Consider the following 24,651-nt stretch of genomic DNA (forward strand, 5'->3'; position numbering starts at 1 on the left):
CGGGCAGGTTAGAAAATCTAGTCAGATCGACTGCCCCATTGCCACCAATATAATTTGATCATTTGGCCCCAGGGCCAAACGATCGAATTAGCCTACACGCTCCCAGATATCACCACACATACAGTAGGTGGGGATATTGGGTGAAGAATCGCTCGCTTGGCGATCTAGCCAAGAGAGCAAATCTTAACGTGTATGGGCACCTTTAGGGTGGGACTATTTTTCTGCCTGAATGGATCCTGCACTTCGCTGGTTGCTTTCCTGTTGTAGCTGGGAGCTTGCTTTATATCTCTTATGCAGCCTTCTCTTAGCTGCAAAACCTAAAGCAACAAAAAAGACAAAAGGTTAGCTCTGATTCAAACAGGCAAGCAAGTCAGCATATAAGCCCACATACCTTAATTCTTACTTTTCTGGCTAGCAGAAACCCTTTATTTATGGCTAGTGGCCGGGCATGGGTTGGCTGATACTTGCCACCCTAGCCATGCCTACCTGCCCCCTAGCCATGCCTACCTGCCCCCTAACCATGCCTACCTGCCCCCCTATCCATGCCTACCCTCCCCTCATCCAGCACGCCTGACTCCTGTAAGTATAAATCTAGTCAGTTACCCAGGGCAGGGCTAGGGAACAACACGGAATAAGCGCTATGTAGAGCAGCTGTAGGGATTTGGTACCCACAATCTCCATCACCGTAAGACGCACACTAGAGGGCGGTGCTTAAAGTTTGCCGGTGATGCTATCAGGTGCCCCGCCTCCGCCCTGAGTGGGCGTGTCTGTGTGTCAGTTCCAAGCTGTAAGTTTCACAAGGGGTTTAAGTGGAGGAGACCACATGGAGAACGCAGCATCGCCCTGATCTCTCTGCGATCCGACTCATCTGCCTGCGAGTGGAAAGGAAAGAAAGCCCGGGCTGCTGCTGTGGAACTCAGCATTCGTACTCAATACAGACGCTTTACATTCTTCCAGGAGGAGCCACTACATACTAAAGGTAAGGGAGCTGCTTTGGAAATGGGCAACTTGTGGCCTCCGCTGCTTTTTAACTGAATCTGGCAGTAGCGGCTGTGGTGGGTGTTGTAGTTGCAGTAGAACAACATCAGGAGAGGCTTCATTTATCCATGAAAGCTCTGATGAGTCGAATCTGATGGCACCTTTACCTGCAACTCTGTTGATGATTAACTATTAACCCCCAGTACCATGCCATAATGATACTGAGATCATCACCCCTGTATGTAGCATGTCCATAGTGTAGCATATCTCCTCTCTGCAGCATGTCCATAATGATCCCCAAATTATCACCCCCCCCTTAGTAATGTGCCCATAATAATACACAAGTCCTCTCCCACATCAGTACCATGCCCATAATGATCCCCAAATCATCACCCCCATAGTAATGTGCCCATAATAATACACAAGTCTTCTCCCACATCAGTACCATGCCCATAATGATCCCCAAATCACCACCCCCCATAGCAGGGGTAGGGAACCTTGGCTGAACCCCTGCCCCATAGTAATGTGCCGATAATAATACACAAGTCCTCTCCCACATCAGTACCATGCCCATAATGATCCCCAAATCATCACCCCCCATAGTAATGTGCTGATAATAATACACAAGTCCTCTCCCACATCAGTACCATGCCCATAATGATCCCAGCTCATCACTTTCTTCAGTACCATGCTCATCACTTTCCTTAGTGCCATAATGATCCCAGCTCATCACTCCCCAGTACCAGTCCCATAATGATCCCAGCTCATCACTCACCCAAACCATTCCCATAATGATCCCAGCTCATCACTCCCCCAGTACCATTCCCATAATGATCCTCAACTCATCACTTTTCCTCAGTACCATGCTCATAAGTATCCCCAACTCTTCATTTTCCTGTATATTGTGCCCATAAGGATCCTCAGTCATGTTATGTTATGTTGGCAATGACAGTGGTTGTATGTAGTAGTACTACATATAGATATATGTTAGATTTCTAACTGACCCTGTAAGGGTTAATGCTCCCTGTGCAGAAGGGTATTTTTGTCTCCCCTCCTAACTAGAGATGCTATTTTGGCACAGATTTTTGTCACCTACCAGCAAAGTGTTTCAGACAGATTTGTGAAGGAATTAGGTCTTCTCTCCTGGGGGAGACCTCCGCTCTCCCTTTCCTGGCTAAGTAGCCACTTATTTTCTCCACTGCTTCTGGCAATCTAATTGCCCCTAGCGGCTGTCTGGAAGCCACAAACCCCCTTTGCTCCATTCCTAATAGTTGCCCCTAGTATTAATTCAATTCAGTCTCTGAATATCGTAGGGCAAAGTTCCTTTGAATGTGTGATGCCATTTTTTCCAGCTTATTTTGTTTAATCAAGAATATTTACAAGCAGCCAAATGCTTTCTAGCTGAGCTTTGGCTCCGATAGGTCCCACCTGCCGCCAGCATGTGTGCAGCCTCTCTAACCTGACTTCAATCCCTTTAGTGCCGTAACTGAGCCGCATTGCCTCTCCCAGCATGATGTACAGTCTCTCTGGCAAATATACAGTTGCTCTGTGACACAGAAAGCGGCTCTGCATGCTATTAGTTAACTCTGCATGAGACAAGGCTGCTCTGCGCTCTGCATTGCTCTGTGTGCCTTTGTATCACCCTGGGAGTTTCAAAATTGCTCTGTTTCGTAAAATTTCCCTCGGTGTTTGCTAATTGTCTGGTATATCTCAATCATATTATATATATAATTATTATATAATTATTAAATAATTATGTTGTTTGGTGTGTAAAACATAGCCCGGCATGCTATGTAATGTATCTTCAGGCAATTTATTAGTCTTATCTGTTATCTATGTTAGCTCTCTTATTTACATGCTCACTCTATAATCATTTATTTATAATGTGTGTATGTTCTTCTGTTTCATTGTGATTGCTCTGCATTATATAATATCTGGTTTCCATATGTTGCACTGATCTGGGTGCCACTGTTCTCTACTGCAGAACAAAGTACTTGTGTGTGTAATACACCAGGTATGCCCAATATGTGGCCCTCATAGTGTCCCAGCACCCCCTGCCAACCTGTAGTCCATCAGCATTAGCAGGGCTCCATACATAATATAGTGGTACATAATGGTTTGATACATCAAATTATTCTGCATGCAGTGACATTCTAGAATATATATCTCTGCTTTTGTGCTGAAAGATTTGCCTGCAAGCCATGATATTGATCTGCGTGCATGGTCTATTATTGCACGCCTATTGCCTCTTCCAGGTTATAACAAAAACGGCTCAGAGGGCCACAGTTTATATCATAAAAGTTTTCCCAACAAGCTCCCTTAGTAATAAGGTTTCTGTAAGTACTAGCAGATCACTGGGTATGTCAGAGGATTGGGCTGCAGGGTTTAAGGTTATTTTGAACCACTACTAAGTATGCTTGGATGGGTTGTTATGTATCAAAAAATTGCTCGGCGTTGTATAAGATTGTGATTGTGCTACATTTCTCATCTAAGAAGCTGCCACTCATTCTCCATAATTCCTGGTGTTGGGATTGGAGGGTTATAGAAAACTTTAACAAAATTTATATTGACTTTAAAGCAAACGGTAAAAAGGAGAAGGATAATAGAAGGAGAATAATTTCCCCAAGTGCACAGAGTGTATCTCTTCAACGGCTGAAAAAAAGTTATGTGAGTTGCGATTCTCTGCTATGCAACAAATAGAACATATATTCAGAGACTGTGCCTTTGCTCCTGCACTCAGAAAGTGTTTGCCATAAGGTTAAAAATGCATGGAATTGTGTTACTGTTTACAGCCTGTAGAAAATACAGGTATGGGATCTATTATCTGAATATATTCCACATTATGGGAGGATAATTTATCTAGGAAACCCGAAGTGCCAAGCATTCTGGATAACAGATTCCACACCTGTAATTCAGATAAATGAACATGCTGCTACATGCAACTACAATATTTATCCCTTGGATGCTTGTCTATAACATCATTTAGGAAAACAGCAGTGGTTGAACTACAGTGCTAAACAAATGTAAAGTGTGTATTTTGCCAATGTGTGCTTACACTGAAATGATTTTGTATTTGGCTGAATCTGTAATGGAGGATTTGTTACTTGACTGGATTAGAAGCATCGCTGCGTAATAATATTTTTAAACACATTTAGGATATTTAAGTTGCCACATTTATTGAGTATATAAGACATACAGGTCAAACAAGCAAACATGGGATGTCTCAATGCTTTGACAAAATGCACCTAAAACTGTGTTATATCGCATTTAGCCATGTTATATACTGTTGTTTGACTGGTAGTCTGAAACAGATACTGTACAGAATCCAACTTAATATGATGGCAAATGTTATTATAGTTATAGAGTTAATTAGATGGATAGCACAAAAGCCCTATGACACCTCTGTTTGATCATTACTCACATTAAGCACAGAGCATCTATTGCAGCCAAGTGCACACTGAGCTAACCTTGGGCCAAGTGGTGGATTATTATAAGAATGACTAGCTACCACTGTACGTTATCACAGCTATTAATTACCACTGTAATCTTCTCACTTACTGTATAGGGCTTTTGTTTCTCTGTGTTGGTAAAGATGCCCCATGACTATGGTAGAGGGTTGTAAATAAATTGTTTCCACTGGTGCCATAGCTGCACTAGCTTTGCCTATAGGCCCCTCCTTCAGGGAGTTGTTGCCTATTCCTCATCCTGTTATTAGTGGATGGTTGCGTATGACCATCTTGTACCAGATTCCCTCCTGTATTATTATGAACCCCTTTTATTGTATTTGATGCTTTCTATGGTCCCCCTGCTCTAGAATTAAATTTTAATATTGTGTTCTGTGCAAGAATGAAGCACCTTATGGTTACGATTCCTAGAGGAGTGAAGCATACTGTATCAAGATAAGGTTAAGTTAGTGCTCCATCTGTCAGGGTTCTTCCTACGGTTTGTACCAGTTTTCATCATTATGTCACTGTATTTTCTCCAGATTGTGCTCTGCTTGAGAACATGGTTGACTCTTTATATAAAGGGTACAAGTTAACTTGGGATAATGTAGTCTAGGATTAATGTGATAGTGATCCAGGGTTATCTTATAAAGTTGCCCTTTTAATGATGGTTCATCTGTGTATAGATGAAATGTAAACCAGTTGCCGTTTTTGTCAGCTAATTATGGGTGTTGGGGGTTCAGTCCAGTAATCCCTGCTCTATACAGATAAGCATAGGCCATTCAAATATTCCTTGCTATAAGGGAACTTTAATCATTGTTGCTTGTGTGCAACAAAACTACAGCTGCCATTGGCTTGCTCTCGATCTGTAAGTGCAAACCAACAGGTCAACCTCTGAGTGATTTTTTATGTACACCACACCACACAAAAATACAGTAAATTGGAAAGTAATAAATATCAGCCTGTGAGTATGCAATGGAAGGGAATTGTTACTTATAAATATTTAGTAAAACCCACCTAAAATTATGTAACCATACCTTGGCACCTTAATCCAGTCATTGCCTGAAAGTACCCCAGTATAATAGGAGTCAGCTTTCTGACAGCCACCCCTGTGCAAACTTTGGTATCAAATAGAATATCTTAGGAAACCCAGGCCCACACCTTGAGAACAGGTCTATGTCGGGAGGCAGAGAATTAGGGTACCGGTTTGTCATAAGGTCATGCCACTTTACCTTCGGTCCGTGAATGACATAGTTACATAGTTAATTTGGGTTGATAAAAGAAAAAAGTCCATAAAGTTCAACCCTCCCAAATGATCATTAGTGCACATATATACAAATGCCTATATAGACCTATCTATACACCTGCACATACGTATATAGATAGATAAGTACCTATACTAACTAACTGTAGATATTAGTATCACAATAGCCTTGGATACTATGCTAGTTCAAGAACTCATCCAGGCCCCTCTTATAGGTATTAACAGAATCTGCCATCACAACATCACTTGGAAGGGCATTCCCCAACCTCACCGCGAAGAACCACCTATGCTGCTTCTAATGATAGTTAAGTATAAAGGGGTGGCCTCTGGTTCTTTTCTATGTGTAAAATGACCCTCCCCATCTGTCTATAATTCCATTTAATGTACTTCCACATTGTTAAGGGAAATTATTTCTCCTTTAAAGAGAACTAAAACCCCCAGGTACTAAAGGTACTAAAGGTATAGGACCCATTATCCAGAATGCTCGGGACCTGGGGTTTCCCGGATAAGGGGTCTTTCCGTAATTTGGATCTCCTACCTTAAGTTTGCTAAAAAAATTATTTAAACAGTAATTAAACCAACTAGGATTGTTTTGGCTCCAATAAGAATTTATTATATCTTAGTTGGGATCAAGTACAAGGTACTGTTTTATTATTACAGAGAAAAAGGAAACCATTTTTAAAAATGTGAATTATTTTATTAAAATGAAGTCTATAGGAGATGGCCTTTCCATAATTCGGAACTTTCTGGATAATTGGTTTCCAGATAAGGGGTCCGATACCTGTATATTCAACTGCTTTTTTTAGTTGGTGCGTCACTTGGCACCCTATATCTGCTGGTCCTCCCCATTATTCTCAAGCTCTGCTTTCTTTATAGTTACACCTCGTGCCTAACTGTTAAACAAGTCTCTAGCTCTGAGCTTGCAGCTCAGTTATACACGTCACTGGCCAGAGCTCCAGACAGAAAAAAATGTGCATTTCCGAATGGAAACAGACTGAAAATTGCCTTGTGGTATATCATAATTTAGTCACTGTTGGAGTCAGGAATCAGTGGTGAACCATTTAGCAATGCACGTATTCTTGAGAAATGTCCTCCTGTGTCTTTGAATGAGACCTATCATTATCACTGCTGAAGGGCATATAGCCTGGTTTCTCAATTGAAAGCCAAGTTTGTGGTCTACACTAGATATGGATAAGCAACCGTCATTGTGCTTATCAACTACAACTGCCACTGCGACCTGAGCAGTTCTGATAGTATGTGCTTGCTTGTGTCCAAAATAGAACACCAGAATCCTCTCCGGTGCCATTTGTGTTTTCATTAATTTTTGTTGTGAAGAATTATATATGGCTGACTAGTCAAGTTTGTTGTGCAGACAAAGCAGTGTATTGCAATTATTACATTCGTTAATGTCAGCATCATATGCCTTCACTGTTCCTGATTCTAGCTGCTTACTCATTAACGAACAAAGACTTTGGGAAAGCTGCAGCAGGACTAATAGATGTTAGCATTTAGGGCTTCAAATATGATTTGCCATTTTAGGTTTCATACTTCCAGGTCACTGGACCAATGGGAATATCTGTTTTTTGCATAATAAACACTTACAGAGATTCTCCTCCTTTAGTCTCATGTACAGTGGAAGAAATTCTCTTCAGGGAACTTGTGGCAGGTTGAGGCAAGAGCAAACAATATTGTAGCTATTCAAAAAGTCTTAAAGAATAAGTTAACCTATTTTTTTTAATCTCTAAAATTACTCGGTACAGCCTCCAGAATAACATACCTTATTCCATGCATCCAGATTCACAAAGCAAAAGGGGGTGGAGCTTCAAACCAGAAAAGGAAATCAGTAAAAGAGCTGCAGTTCAGCTACAATATAAATCTGCATGCAGGGAGAATGTTTTGCTATTCTAGGGGCTGTTTAGATTAATTTTAGGGGATTTTAAAACAAAAGGCTTACTTTTGTTTATCAATACAGTTTGGAGTTACAGCTCCCAGAACTTTGATATATGGCGTCATTAGTACTTGCTCTGTTTAGTAGGGATGCACCAAATGCAGAATTGTGTTTGGGGATTTTGTAGCAAAAATATAGTTCTTGGATTTTGCCACAGGAGCAAAATATACACTGCAAAAAAGTACTTATTGTTTAGGACAGTGATCCCCTACCAGTGGCTCGTTAGCAATATGTTGCTCCCAAACCCCTTTGATGTTGCTCCCAGTGGCCTTAAAACAGGTGCTTATTTTTGAATTTCTGACTTAGAGGCAAGTTTTAGAAGCATAAGACCATGTGTAGTGCCAAGAAAGAGCCTCCTGTAGGCTTCCAGTTCACATTGAGCTACCAAATAGCCAATCATAGCACCCCAGGAACATTTTTATGCTTGTGTTGCTCCTCAACTTTTTTTAAATTTAAATGTTGCTCACAGGTAAAAAAGGTTGGGCACCACTGGTTTAGGAGAATGCTAATTGATAAAAAATATACTAAATTCCAACATCATATGCACATATCAAACCACTGGAAGAGAATCACACTAAAATCAGGCGAATACATTACAGCAACTCCTTCACAAATCCTGGATCAGATTGTTAACCTATAGGTTGGGACCCCATGATGTTTATAGTAGGTTTCCATAAGTTATTTTACAAAATGAAACCACTTCATTTAGTAGGAAATCATAATGAAAATAAGGCACATCACCATAGTTTTTAGGTCACAAAACTGATAACTAAAGTTAATTTGGGTGTCTAGGTTAAGAAACACTCTTTCCCATGGCATTTTTGCACAAGGCTTAAGTAGAAGATCTCAGAGACGTTGACCTATGAACAATCTGCAAGGCTGGTTCCACATCAGTCAACAAGGAGATAGGAGAATCATTGGTCTTCTGAAACTCATAATTGTTGTGTCTAAAGATGACATTACCTATATTTAAAAATTATTTGTGAACATCTATTGTTTAGTTCTAGCGATCTACTGCTCTTTGACTTCAGCTGTCTCTTAGGATTTAGGTTCCAAAATCTAATTTTACGGTAAAATTAAAATTAGGCTTGATAAATGGCACATTTCAGAAGAAATGTACGTCACACAGCTGGCCAAATGTAATTTGCTGGTTACAGTTATAAATACTATCCAATAGATTGTCCAGCTTTGGCTTGGCTCCATAAAAGGTTTGTATAATATTTACACCTAATAGAGGACTGATTTGCTAAGTAGAGATATGTTTAATTCCTGATTTTTAATAGAGAGGCCATTGAAGATCAATGAAGACCTGTAAACCCCTATGGCATGAAAGAATTTAACTTTGTTTGTCTGTCTTCTGGTTAAAAAAATGGACTGTCTCATACAGAACTGGATAGGTGGCCACCTGAACTAATCCTTGAGGCCTAAAGTTGGTGCACTTGAAGCTGGTTATTTAAACTAGTCAAAATAAAATAGCTTGGCTATATTAAATTATATATTTTTGTGTCTTTACAGATCCATTTGGTTAGGTCTAACAAGTTATAAAAAGAATCTTCAGGTTGAAGAGTCGCTAGCTATGTTTAAATTAGCATGTTCCTATCACCCAACAGATAAAAATAAATAAATAAATAATCATTATAAAGTAGTTCACCTTAACCCAAGAGAGCATATTCAGCCACAGTTTGTTTCTATTTTGCAAACATTCATTACTTCATAATGTGCAAAAACTGGGTGAATATTACTATGCAAATGTTATCATTAATGCGCTCTTGGGGTTTGTTTTAATCATTACGTTTCCTTAAACAAGTAAAAGTGATTATGGAAGAATATGGTTAACTAAATCATATAAAAACACTTAAATAATATCATTTCTCATAAATCTTCAGGCAACACAAGTATTTGAAAATCAATAACCACATAGAAGTCTGTGCTCTGTGTTTTGTCACTTTAACTTCTCACTGGAAAATATATGAGGGAATGTTATGTATCATTTTGCAGCTTTAGTTTTATCTAATATACTTATTATATATATATATATATATATAGAGAGAGAGAGAGAGAGAGAGAGAGAGAGAGATGTCCCAGATAGAAAAACATCAATACGTTTAGATCCTCCAGGGATCATTCTCAGAATAAATAAAAACTCCCCTAAGTAAGGCCATAAGTGCTTTCTACATGGCAGATGTATATATTGAATGTTGATCAATAGTGCTTGGTGAGTGTCAATATCTATCTATCTATTATCTATCTATCTTTCTATCATCTATCTATCTATCATCTATCTATCATCTATCTATCATCTATCTATCTATCTATCTATCTATCTATCTATCTATCTATCTATCATCTATCTATCTATCTATCTATCTATCTGTCTGTCTGTCTGTCTGTCTATCTATCTATCCACACATACACAATAGGAAATGAACCACATAATAGTGTTCCCGTTACTGCTGTTTATTACATTCCTGAAACATCACATGTAAGCATACCTTTTTTGTTTGTGAATGTTATGTTGTATAATTAACCAGGTATGTATTCGCCACTCCCTGCCCAAGCAGTGCTTGTTCCACCCACAGATGCACCCCAATCCCACCCAGACCATGTTCCTGCTCTGCCTATTTCAGAGAATTACAGATCCAACAGGCCACTATCGCACCAGATGTTCCATTTTTCTTAATTTATAAAATTACTGATACACTTATAAATCTTATAGTTACATAGTTAATTTGTGTTGACAAAAGACAAGTCCATCAAGTTCAGTCCCTCCAAATGCACCCCAGTGCACATATATACACATATTTAGACAGACCTATACACTCACATATATAAACAATGTATACCAGTGTCTATACTAAACTAACTAAGATCACAATTGCGTTGGATATAATGTTTGTTCACGAAATCAAATAACTCACTCTTAAAGGTGTTAATAGAATCTGCCATCACAACATCACCCGGCATGGGAATACAGTTCTTTACCACCCTTGCATGTACACCAAATCCTGAATAGTATAGTAAATAGACTTTGAACTAAAAAAATCAATAATGGTTCTTGGAGAGAAGCTGTCTAGAACTATGACATAGGTAATGTGAGTAGAAACTGTCCTGATCCTTTTTACAGGGTGCAGAGGGCAGAAACTGTGCTGGCAGCATCGGAATGGGGCATCCCTGGGGCTGCAACTTCAAGGGCCCTCCTTGCAGCCACTAGGGCGCTCCTTCCTATGTCCACCCTCCCACCCAAACATGCGCTGCGTACTGCATACTCTTTCCTCCCCCTTAACTTTGATGGAGCAGCTTAGGCAGGGGAGCAGGCCTGGGGAGGCACGGCCCATAAGTGCTGAAGCCCACTCTCCCATTCTGCTGGTGTAGCGTCAGCCCAGTCCGACCATGTGTGCTGATCCATTACATGCTGTACTGGGGAAGAATGTGTAAAGTGCTATAATGTACAGTTGGATAAAGGTTAATGAAAAGCTTTGTGATCTGCAACATGGTGATGCCTCTGAAGGGTTTCTGGTAGAAAGTAATTGTTTACTGCTGTGTAGTTTTTTTTTATTTGCATTATATAATTAACTTATTTATTATCATGGTGAGGGCTTCTTAGCTTTACTTTTTTGAACTGCACAGCATTTTAATGTACTTTCTGCACAAAATCAACTGGCATAGCATAATAGGAGAATGCAGCATTATGTGGAGGCCACTTATCTCTGCATCCTTCTGAGGACAGGATCATTAGGTTGTGTAAGGACCCAAGATAGCTGATACCATGTGTGCCAGATGCTGCTGAAAGGGCTGCATTATAGGCAACAAAAGAAGGAAGATAGCAGCAAATGCATAGAGAAGGCTGATGGGTCCTAGAATGCATTATAGTGCCATGGGAAACATCAGGCATTCTGGCTGTGGGTAGAATGATTCAGATCTATTAGTTATGGCAGTTCCATCTTCTGAACTGTGATAAATCCCTATGAACACCTGAGGAGAATTCACCTTGATCTCTGGTTTCTTCTGGTTCAAAGGAATACCTTGATGAGTTTGTTAGTTCATAAGGCACTAGAATACATCTCCCAGATGAAGATGTTTTCCATGCAATCTTGTAGCTTGTAGATTGTAAGCTCTTTTGGGCAGGGCCCTCTTCACCTCTTGTATCGGTTATTAATTGCTTTATATGTTACTCTGTATGTCCAATGTATGTAACCCACTTATTGTACAGCGCTGCGGAATATGTTGGCGCTTTATAAATAAATGTTAATGTAATGTAATGTAATGCAAGGTATCTGCACAAACTAAATGCAAAATATGGAGTTAAACATGGATTGTAATCCTATCTCCATGCATGTGTGTACAACCAATATACTTAATGTATAATTAATGTACATCAGAATTACACAACACCCATAAGGACCATTTTGAATTCATGTATCATTTAATTAAGGAACTGAGCAGAGATTCTGCACTGATACATATATAAAGTGTATGTCTATCTAACCCATAAAACCAAGCTATTGCATATATGCATAATAAAAAAGCAATTTTCTAGCATACATTAATTAAAACATTGCAAATGATTTTAAGGTTATTTGTAACTGTCTTTTGATATTCTTTTCATTGCTTTTCCTGACAACATTCTCCACTGAACACTGTAGCAGTAGTAGAGTTAGCTTTCCTAGCTGAGCAAATTTGCACCCGGGCAGTTACCCACGGCAACCAATCAGTTGTTTGCTTTGATTGTTCTACTTGCAGCTGGTGAAGAAAAGCTAATCACTGATTGGTTGCTATGAAATACTGCCCAGGTGCAAATTTGCCCAGTGTTTAAAAATTAGCTCAAGTCTCCAGTTCCCACAGTGCCTTGCACACTTATATGAGTTGCCTTCTTTATTGGTCTGTTAGTCACAGAACAAGCAAGCAAGGTATTGTGAGAGTTGGAGTCTTGCCTGTCAGAGAGCTGACTAAAGATAGAGCTGTCCTAAGCAGCAGCATAACTTGGTTGTACCTCCTCCTTCACCCCCTTTACCGGCCCCACTATTTTAAAGGTAGAGAGAGGCTGGGGAGGGGGACTATGGTACAGCAGACCCTGCGCAATGGGGGGTTTGCTGTATAGATAGCTATGCCACTGGCCCTGAGGCAGGAACTAAGGACAGGACTAGCTGCCCCTCTCATCCAGCAGTCGATGCAGAGTGTGGCGTGAAGGGGTGCCCTAGTGTTCCTAGAATGAGCACTAAGAGGTGCGCTTTTGCCCCCTTAGTGTTCTTGCACTTGCGCTCCCCACGATTAAGAATGACCCCTGTGTTGTTAAGCTCTATGCTGTCTGCAGGGCTCATTGTCAGTAGCAGCCAATCAGCAATTAGCCTTGCACCATCTACAAGCTGCAAAATGAAAAACATGGTTGGCAAGAAGTTTTGCATTTAATAAATGAGAAGCTGTGTTTCCAGTATCAGATGCCCTATGGTGGTGCTCTCTTGGGCTGCTTGAAAGAACAGCAAAACCATATGACACTGCTCCTTCCTTGCTATTCTCCAAATCCCTGCTGATTGAATGGGAACCTCCTGCTATACTAACTGTGACAGTATGGATACAAGTTACCATTCCTTTGGTAAATCATTTGCCATCAATGGCATCAATTCCAGGATGCTCTGTTAATAATGGCATTGGCATCCAATTAACACAAGTCAGTAGTGCCTATTGACATAACCCTTGAACTACTAAACTACTACTATGTCCTAACTAGTAGTGATTCTAGGCTTCCTTGCGTCAGTAAGCACACATGCTTGTCATTTATCTGAACAGTCTGGGTGGGAGCATTGGCACAAACAAAAGGAGCACATACTCGTATCTCTGCACTTGTGTAATTCAGTGGTTTACCTCTACAACACTCTGTTTTTGTAAAACATTTAACATGGCAGCATGCAGACTATAAGGGCTATTTACTTTGAACCAGGGAGCAAGCGCAAGAGCAGTAACAAGGGCCATGATTACTTGCCCCTGAATGCCCATGCCTGGGGCGGCAGCTTTAGAGGGGCGGCTTTTCAGGTGCCTATATAGAAACAAACCACTTTCTAAAAACTAAATTTCATCCCAGCCCAACCCATATACTTTTAGCTAAACCCAGCATTGGCACTGAGGGGGGAGGAAGGTAACCTTTTCTTCCATTTGTTGTATGCACAGATTGTCCTTAGGCAGCACCACTGTTCCCTCTAAGCTGTGCACTCGTGCCCAACTACACACTAATTTAAAGGACAGAACACCCATAAAATTGTGGTGTGCACAAAAAATTGTGCAAAAACAAAAGTGTGCACAATAGAATTTTCTTGTGCACACAGCCAGAATGAAATTAGAGGTAACACTGGGCAGCAGCAGACCTAAGCACAATCCTAACACTAAGGGGTGCCAAATAGTATCCCTTAGAGCCAGTGGCATAACTATATGACACTGCCCCCCTGTATAAAAATCTTCAGAGGGGTCCAGCATGATCTCTGGACACATCCCCCTGCACCTACTCACTTTCAGGTAGGAGAGAGACTGGGGAGACAGAATGTCTCTACAGCTAAAGAGAAAGCAGATCCTGCAGTCTGGGCCCCCCTGTCCTCCAGGCCAGCCATCTATAGTCTAAAGCCGGGCAACAAGCATATTATCGTTGTGTGTATGGCTGCTTGAGGAGGCGACCAATATCGCTGCGGATATTGGTCAACTCGTCGATTGGCCAGGTTAAAAGATTTTGATCGGGCGCCATTGAAGGCCCAAACAAAATCTATGTCCAGGGCTCAATCGGAAGGTGGAGGTAGAATTTCTGTTGTTTCTACCACCATATATGATCTTTTGTATGACTAATGGTCTGCCGGCCCTTTTGCACCTAGGGTCAGATATGGAAATCTGTTGCTTGGTGCAAAGTGCAGTGTTGGCTGTGCAAGGCAGCCCTGTCCTTAAAGAGTAGGCAGTAAATAAATGGCTCCATTGTAGTCTGTTCTCGCAGGTGCTCGCTTACTAAATGATGCACAGCTTGCATAATGGCATCTGCTCGCCTCTTATGAATACACCACTGCTGAATGCAGAGAGACCTGCAATTTTTCAAGGTGCAGAATCATGGCATATAGTGCCTTTTTTTGCACTTTAAATCCTGGCTGCACTAAGTAAACAACCCCATATACTCTTGAGAAAATATTGCCTGATAGTACAGATTTCCTATTTTTGCTTCTGTTTTTCTTTGTGCCGAAGCTGCCAGAGATTTCTATAAACTAAGAATAGGAATAAAAATGCGTCGGTGCATTGATGAATGACCTTATTGTCTTGCTGTGCTGGTGGGACGGCAGAGCTGTACAGTATGGGGGATACCCCTGAGAGGAGAGGGACTGACACGCGCTTCCAGCTGTGGGGAGGATGCGGCTTATATTTAGGCTCTAATGACATGTTTGGTCGTGCATCCATGAAGAGTTTGGATAATAACACTGCAAAGGCATGCGGGGTGTGTGAGAAACGTGTCACACGCAGCTTTTATTGCACTCCCTCCTACAGGACAGTGCTGTGACACTGTAACACTGTGTATCCGAGCATTTAACTGTGCCAAGGACTGACACATTCAGTGCATTTAAGAGCTGTACTGTACTGAACAGGCCTGGACTGGCAATCTGTGGAATCTGGCAAATGCCAGAGGGGCTGCTGTAAGGTGCCATAGTCAGTCTCTATTTATTGGGGGGCCTGTTTGGGCCTCTGTGTACTTGGAATGCCGGGGCCTATTTTCCATCTCAATCCAGACCTGGTACTGAGCATCTGTTGTTTAAAGGATAAGTAAATGTTCTGAATGGAAAGGTAACAGATAATTTATATCTTGATTGATATATTGGCACAAATGCATCAGCAAATAATCCCCTAGAGATGCCATTTTGTGATGTTCTGTGTGTCACTCACTGATAGGGCTGCCACCTTTTTGCCAGATCCTTACCAGACAATGACGTTGCAGGGGGGCATAAAGGGACCGAAACAGAGACCCAAATAGCCCCCCACCAGCCTAATAAATAGTGAATGTCTATGGCTTCTTAGAGTGGCCCCTCTGGCATTTGCCACAATCCAGAGATTGCCAGTCCAGGCCTGGTGGGGAGGCAGGATTGGGATGAATCACTAGGGATTACAAATTTACCAGCAGACACATTGCTGGTAATTTGTAATACGGGTCCTAGCTGGTATTTTTTTCAGCTGGCCAGTGAAATACCAGCCAGGTAGCAACCCTACTCACTGATCTGCTAACAAGAAATAATACTGGTTTTAACTGTACCTAGAAGAAGTTGGGAGTGAAGGACACACCTTATTGTATATTCATTTGCTAAAGTAACCTAGCATATATGTGTGCTCAGTGGGACAGAATTTAGTACCTAAAATGGAAGCATTGCAATATGACATAATTTTTTTAATGAAAAATCTATATTTTTATAGAAACATGCAACGTCCAGGAGAAATTGGATAGGTATTCCTGGGAAATTGTGCAAAAAAGGCTCCTTCTGCATTGTCGGGTGATTACCTGGGATTGCCACATATCATATGTTCTATATACGGCGATTGAAACAAATGCAACGGGTAATGCAGGAATTGTTGGATGATTTAGCTCCCCATTTCCCCATTTGCCCTTATTGTGCCAGTATTTCAAGGCTATCTAAACAAGATGTTTTTAGACAAGAATCACACAAAGTTCATAGTTGATGTTGAGCAGCACAGAGGGGACATTTGCCCAGGCTAAGCAATAGGTATTGGTGTAAAAAAGTGTTATAAATTAAGTTTGCAACTTGTCTTGCATCCTATAGCAGCCAATCAGCAGGCAGAATTTACTGGTTTATTGCTATGGGTTACTGAATGGGAAAGGGCAAGACCTTTTAGTACATTACCCTGAATGTATATTAAACCCTTCTTAATCACCAAGCAGGGTGTAATACACATTCAGGATATTACACCCTGGTGGATTTTTTAGAGGAAACAGACAAGGCACTTGGGAGCAGAATTCCAAGAGTAATTGGGAGCAGGATTTTCTCCAGATAAAAAGTCAGGGCTGTTGTTACAACAAAGCAGGGCAATAAATAGTAAGTCGTATGGGAGTTATAATATAGAATCTTGGGACATGAATCATGGTGCTGAGGAACATTAGGACCCTGGTAGAAGAGAACATTCTGTATGAGAAAAGAGCAATAAATGTTTAAAATTTTCCCTTTTCAGCTTTTGCATTTAGTCTGCTCATCATTGCTTTTAATACCCAATAACTCTCCAATAACAGCACCGTCTTTTCCCCTAAAACATTCCTAATTAAAGGGGAACTGGTGTTACAATTCCCTAAACTGCAGAAGATGTTGTATTTATTTAGTTTGGTTCACAAATAGTATCTATTATTGTTGCTTACAGTTGTTATTATATATTTCACTATTTATCTGTGAGTTCCACAGCCTTTTATTATTTTTCTGGCTGCAACCACCACACTCATGCTGCAAGCCACTAATAGGGTTAGCAACACTTTTTCATGTAAATACCGGCCTTCAGGTTTGGGGGGCGGGCAGTGACATCAGGGGTGGGCTATGATTTCACAGGGCAGGGAAATGGGCAGGGTAGGCAGGGAAATTGGTGTATGGGTTGGGGAAATCTGTGTGGGGGGCAGGGAAATGGGCAGAGCAGACACTGTCTCTATTGAAAGGAATACTGTCATGGGAAAACATGTTTTTTTTCAAAACACATCAGTTAATAGAGCTTCTCCAGCAGAATCCTGCATTGAAATCTGTTTTTCTAAAGCACAAACAGATTTTTTTTATATTTAATTTTGAAATTTTACATGGAGCTAGCCATATTCTTCATTTCCCAGAGTGCCTCAGCCACGTGACCTGTGCTCTGATATACTTCAGCCACACTTTACTGCAAGTTAGAGTGATATCACCCCCCCCCCCCCCCCGCAGGCAATCGGCATAACAATGGAAGGTAGCAAGATATCAGCTCCCAGTAGATATCAGAATAGCACACAATCGTAAGAAATCCAAGTCTGGCTTGGGACTCCTCCAGTTACATAGGAGTAGGAGAAACAGTAGGTTACCTGAAACCAGTTCTAATGTGTAGCGCTGGCTCCTTCTGAAAGCTCAGACTCAGGCACAATGCACTGAGATGGTGCCTACACACCAATATTACAGCTAAAAAAATATTTGTTGGTTCAAGAATAAAAGTGTAAATGGGAGAGTGAATTATTTGCTATGTAAACAGTGTAATTTAGAAATAAAAAGTACCCCATAAAAATCATGACAGTATGCCTTTAAAGGGGGCTGATCCCTGAGAGGGTCAGGGAAGGGAGGGATTTATAGGTAGGGTTGCCAGCCTTACAAATTTAACAGCAGGTATATTGCTGGTAAATTTGTAATACCAGCACTGGCCCTAGCTGGCGATTTGCAGGTTAGGCCAATCAAATATGCAGGAAAGGGTGATGTACCGTGTTAGCCAGTCAAAAAATGTTTACAGGGTAACCCTTTTGAAATAAAAAATAACAAAAGTGGTATAAAGGTGATACCTTTATTGGCTAACTAAGATAAACATAGCAAGCTTTCAGAACATTCTAGTTCCTTTTTCAAGCTGATTACAAAGAAGCTGTGGTGCTCGCTGATATATATACAACATTCAGCTCATAGATCAAATAACCAGAAAAAAAGAATATCTGTGTGGAAGGTGTTAACAAAGTCATATAAATGGGGGGGGGGGCTGCAAGGGACAAACAAATACAAACAGATAAGGTACAGGATAATGTGGCCAATCAAATACTAACTTCATGGCAGCTCTAGCCACTAATAGATTTCACCCACTCAAGCTTTCTTTTTTGATCTCTTTTAGTAAATCAAAAGGTTGAGATAATACACAAATATCTGACAGGGACTACTGCAATAAGATTGAATTTTACGGCATGCATGAGGCAGAGCCATAACTTCTCCTTGTACCTCTCCCCCCCCCAGCAAAAATAAAATGTCAGGCTCCCTTCCATCCCACAATCCCTGGATACGCACATACTGGCACTCCCAATTTGTGATTCAGTGGGCACCCTTTCCCCCAGCAAGGAAATATGTCAGGCTAAAAAGGCCCTTAGTCACAGTGTACTGCAAGTCCAACGACAGCAAATCCCTAAACAACAGAGCAACATCATTTTTGTAGGCTTTAAAGAGCAATTCAAGAGCAAGGTTACAGCACAAAGGTTATCCTGGGACAATAAGGCTCATGAGAGAAAGTCTACTGTACAAAGGTTTTGCTGGGATAATAAGCATCTGTAGAGCAGAAATACTGCAAGAACATTCTCAACAATAAGGCCTCCTGAAAGAACTTTCTCCAAGAACAATTAAACGCTAATCAGCAGGGTGCAGCACGGCAGCTGTATGAACATTCTCCAGGGATCATAGATTAGATAGAATTCTACAGAACAATGCAGTGTTCTAGAACGTAATCACAAAATACGAATCTCCAGTGGTGTTATATATAAAGCATGCGCGTATGTTGTGCCCTACACATAACCCAGCACAAGATCCTAGTGATTTCAGGCACCAGAGTTAATATTTCCTTGGAGGCAGCTGGACTAAATCTATGTGTACAATGTATATTTCCAAAAATATTGGATGAGGTGTATACATTTAGTATAATATTAAGCCACATATAATATTAAGGTGTGGCTGTATTTCAATGATTTTGGAAGAAGAGAAATCTGTGAGTTTACTCTGTGTATACCAGTGGCCCCAGGAAGAATATACTGGTACAGGTATAGGACCCGTTATCCAGAATGCCCGGGACCAAGGGTATTCCGGATAAGGGGTCTTTCCGTAATTTGGATCTTCATACCTTAAGTCTATTAAAAAATCAATAAAACATTAATTAAATTCAATAATATTATTTTGCATCCAGTAAGGATTAATTAGATCTTAGTTTGGATCAAATACAAAGCACTGTTTTATTTTTACATAGAAAAAGGAAATCAATTTTTAAAATCTGAATTATTTGCTTATAATGGAGTCTATGGGAGACAGGCTTTCCGTAATTCGGAGCTTTCTGGATATCGGGTTTCCGGATAAGGGATCCCATACCTGTACTATCAAACATGCTGTCAATTTGTACACCAATGAGCAGATCTGCTTGCTTAAAGGAGAAGGAAAGGTAAAAACTAAGTAAGCTTTATCAGAAAGGTCTATGTAAATACAGCCATAAGCACTCACAGAAAAACTGCACTGAGTCCTCTATCAAAAGGATTGCTTGTCTTCTTTTGTGCATGTTCTTTGTTATAAGATTTCCTCTCTCAGAAAATCTCTCTCCCTTTCCCTTTCCCTTCTCCTGCCCCACCTTCCATAAAAATTCAGAAGAATTCACTCCCCCTCCCATCAGAATGTGTGATCTATGCTACCAGCCTCTAGAGCTGCAGCATGGAGGGAGAACAAGCTAAAATGGCAGCTGATATCTTAAACAAAGGGAAGGAGCTTCTAGGGCTCTTTACTTAGGTATGGTAAAGCTTTCTGTAGAATAAATATAGTGTTCTAGGTGGCACTAATGTGGCGAATCTATTGGCAGTAAAATGCCAAAATTACTTTCCTTCTCCTTTAAAGGATACTATACCCCCAGAATGAATACTTAACCTACAGATAGTTTATATGATATTTAGTGTCCTATTAAATCATCTGAACAAACTGGAATATGCCTATCAGTAAATATTGCCCTTTTACATCTCTTTCCCAGAACCACCATTTAGTGATGGGCTGTGTGCTCCCTAAGAGATCACCTGATAGGAAATAATGGAGCTCTAACTGTTAACAGGAAGAAGAGTGAGAGTAAAAGATACAACAAGTCTATTAATTGGCTGATGTGGCTTAACATGTGTGTGTGTCCTTTGTTTATCTGTGTGCACTGTGAATCAAGGGAAGGCCATTGGGTAATGCCATTGAGGATTACCCAGTGGCACATAATACTAAAAATTATATTGTTATGAAAATGGCTTATTTAGATGAAGCAAGCCTTTACATATAAGCTGCTTTAAGCAATATATTTTTATAGAGACCTACATTGTTTTGGGGTTCACTTTTCCTTTAACTTTACAGCAAACAGAAACTTAGTGGAAAAAGAAAAGGCACCAATCAAGTCATAGTGCAGTTCAATAAGGGAAACCATGCTGCCTTTTTCATAGATTTATGTGATGCTAGGTAGATTCTTATTGGATAGTTCTTCAAGAAATAGTCTTCAGAAACAATATGTGATAGAGCAATAAGGGAATGAAAAGAAGATGTATTTATTCTGCGATAGGGAGTCAGGAGTATGAAGGACCCCTAGGTATCAACATGGCCAAAGGAAAGGCCAATAGGAGAGGACACACAAGTGGCTAATAAAAGTAGGCTGCTAGGAACAAGAATACTGTTGGAAGCATGTAATCTGCATGACGTGGATACAGGGCTACTGTATAAAGCACAATAACACTGCAGAATAATAATGACTTAATGCTTCAAGATTCTCCTGGGACTACGAGGCACTTAGGAGCTGTGGCTGCTGCAAATTTATTCTCCTTTGACAATATGATACCAGCAGCATGGCTCATATGAGTGGAATCTATTGGAATATTAAGCTATTTATGAGCACAGCTAGACAGGTAAATTCTCATGGGATATGAAATCTCTCAACACTGAGGTTACTGCAAAGCCACGCTCAGCTCCAACTCAGCTTCTGGCTCCATATATCTCTATATATTTCTTCAACAACCTGACAGAATCTTTTACAAAAAATGTACTTCGATGGATACAGATTTAGTGATTTTTGCTACAGATGCACTTTGCAAGCAAAGAGTAACCCAAAGAGACAGTATAGGATTTATTATTAACAGAACAAAGAACTGCACAATAAGTATCAGTGGGATCCCTTGAACAAAGACTTTATTCTCTACAGGACGTAAATGATACAATTTAACATTTACCACAAAGCAATGAGGTTTCAGGGCAGCATAGCACTCTGTCAGAAGAACAGAGAAGCGATCATACACTGCCACCAATGAGCCGACACAGCAAAACTATTCCAACAATAAACTGAAATGAAACCGTTTTGGTTCATATTTTTCAGTCTTCAAAGAAGTTACATAAGCTTAAGCCAGAGGGTGTGATACTCACAGTCACAGTGTGGGTCTGACCTCGTTTCGTACGATATTCGGTGCGTGTATGGCAAGTCGCCGAGTTGACCGATATCGCAGGAAGCTGCTGATATCGGTTGACTCTCCGATCGGCCAGTTAAAAGATTTTGATCGGGCACCATAGAAGGCGTCTGACCAAAATCTGCCTTAAGCGCTGAATCGGCAGAAGGAGGTAGAAATCCTATTGTTTCTACCTCCTTATCTGCTGTTTCAGCCCTGAATGGTGTGTGGCTGATTGTACAATCTTTCGCAAATCGCCACATGTGTGGCCACCTTTAATCAAATAATTTAGAATTATAAAACTGATTTCCTTTTTCTCTGTAATAATAAAACAGTACCTTGTAATTGATCCCAACTAAGATATAAATAATCATTATTGGATACAAAACAATCCTATTGGGTTTAATTCATGTTTTATTGATTTTTTTTTTTTTTGACTTAAGGTATGGAGATCCAAATTACGGAAAGACCTCTTATCCGAAATTCCATTGGTCCCAAGCATTCTGGATAACGGGTCCTTTACCTGTATAAGCAACTGGCAGAAAACAAGCCCAGGTTCAGGCACAGGGTTAGGGCAAGCAGCAAGTAAAATGGAGTCTGTCAACAGGCATTTGGTCTGGACGGGTGGCAGACAAGCAGAAATCCAATAAAAGGCCTGATGTCAGAAACCAGGGAGTCAAAACCAGAGAACAAGGGCAAGGCCTGGAACAATTTGTATACCAAAATATACATTGCACTTTTCTTAGTGCATTCAGTGCAAGACACAGAGTGCAGCACTCAGTGTGAGGGGGCCCTGTACTTAGCGGCTGCCCAGGCATTACATGCATGGTCCTATATTGTATTGCACCCATAGGCAAACATGCAGCCCCTTGCGCAATAACCACAAGCCCTGGGTTTGTACCATTCACGTTGCACACAAGAAAAACCAAGGGCACACATACATGCTAGGCCCCATCAGCCAATTTATGGACAGAACTCTTTGTCTTTTACTCCCACACTACTTCCTGTTACAGTCAGAGCTGCATTATTTCTGGTCATGTGATCTCTGAGGGAACACATAGCCCATCACAAAATGGTGGCTCAAGGGAAGATGTAAAAGGGCCATATTTACTAGTATATATATTCCAATTTGGTAAGATTCTTTAATAGGCGACATTAGGATATAAGCTAGCTGTTGTTTAAGTAATTATTCTAGGGATATAATGTAGTTTCCCTTTATTAATAGAGAAACATTACAGGCATAGGTAGGCTGGCAACAGTTTGCACCATATAATAAATGAGCCTTTGTATGTTTATATGACTGACTTTCTGATATCTATCGTTAGCCACATTAAACTATAATCCACCCTTCTTCATATCCTTGCTTCTCGCCACTTTATACCTCTATAAAATCCATTCCCTGTACTGTACTCCTCTCCATCTCCCCGTGCAACTACTATCTCTGTATCCCCTGCCAAGGGTGTACACGTGTCAGCAAGAAGCTCAGGGATTGATGGTTTAATAACAGTAGCTAGATACAGAGGCTGTGGATTGGTTACCATGGTAACGCCCAGATTTAACCCCACTATAAAGTTAACTGCATTGCATCCTCCGCATGTACCTGATCCAAGGCCACCATATGTACGGCGTGACTCACTGTATTCATGTCAGTACCCCTGCTCGGCACGTTGCGCGCACGTTGAACCACAAAGCACACATGCACTGTATGTTACATATGTGACACATTTTAGATGCTCTTGGCTGTAACTAATGAACACAGGGGCTCTGCAAGTCCAAAATGCAGGCTTGTATATATGATACCAATTAATGTGCAGCCTGTGGCATACAGAATGTATGTACTGTATCTTATGTGGCACCTACTGCACATTCATACCGTGTGATTCACATTCTGTATAATCACATTAATCTGTATGATTCACTCATTTGCTCTGTGGCCTGGTACATATGTATATTGTGTGTAACTAAAAGCCATTGCTTAGATATTGTACATCATGTGCTAAATATGAACAGCTGAGAGTGGCTCGGAGCTAAATCACCCTGGATAGTGTGCATATATGCCCTGCAACTAACAGATGCTACTGTGCCTGGGCAATACATATGCTTTCTGGAGAGAATGAATGCACAAGCACTATGGCAGCGTGGGGCAAAGGTTTTAGTGTTTTTTTATGTAATGTTCCAAGGAACTCATTCATAGCATTCTGTCATGCTGTTTTAATTCTCCTAGTGGACCTGGGTAAAAATACAAAAAGCTGGGCTACATGCAATGAAGCAACAACGCAGACGTTTTCTATAATCAGTTTATTCGTGACAAGAAAACAAGGGAGCAGTGATGGTCCTTCATTCCATCTATCTATCTATTTATCTTCTCTATGTTTTATATATCATTTACCTATAAGTGTATATTTATTATCTATAATCTATCTATCTATGTATCTATGTATCTATCTATCTATTATCTGTCTAATCTATCTCTTTCTTAACACAAGTGTTCAACATTTTTAATTTTGTTGGTTTCATTGTATTGCTTATATAAACCTTTACCACTCTGGAGGCTGATTTACAAAGATAAGTGGTAAATTGCCATTACAGTGCAGTTACCTGTAGCAACCAATCAGATTTTTGCTTTTAGCATTTTCTATATGATAGTATATTGAAATCTAATTACTGATTGCTTCCTGCACTTGCAATTTAGCAGCTATGTTAGTAAATGAGCCCTGAATGGGCAGTACTGTTTCAGTAGCTATAGCACAGTCAAGTTCTTGATTGCAACTAGAAAAGGTCCAGTTCTAATCAATCAGCTCCATGGCCCGATGCAATGCACACAGACTTTAGTTAATTTGTATCCCAGCCGTTATTCATCTTTTCTTATTCTCCTATG

General features: G+C 40.5%; 1 protein-coding gene across 1 annotated transcript in view; it reads left to right on the plus strand.

The window, feature by feature from the left end:
* The first annotated feature begins 850 nt into the window (after positions 1-850).
* The window catches only part of camkv (CaM kinase-like vesicle-associated), a 51,945-nt gene continuing 28,144 nt past the window's right edge, over positions 851-24,651 (plus strand). Inside the window, 1 exon segment of the mRNA NM_001126509.1 lies at positions 851-979. The gene's annotated coding sequence lies outside the window, so the exon portion shown is untranslated.

The sequence above is a fragment of the Xenopus tropicalis genome, chromosome 4 (genome assembly GCF_000004195.4).
Source record: "Xenopus tropicalis strain Nigerian chromosome 4, UCB_Xtro_10.0, whole genome shotgun sequence".
Lineage (NCBI taxonomy): Eukaryota > Metazoa > Chordata > Amphibia > Anura > Pipidae > Xenopus > Xenopus tropicalis.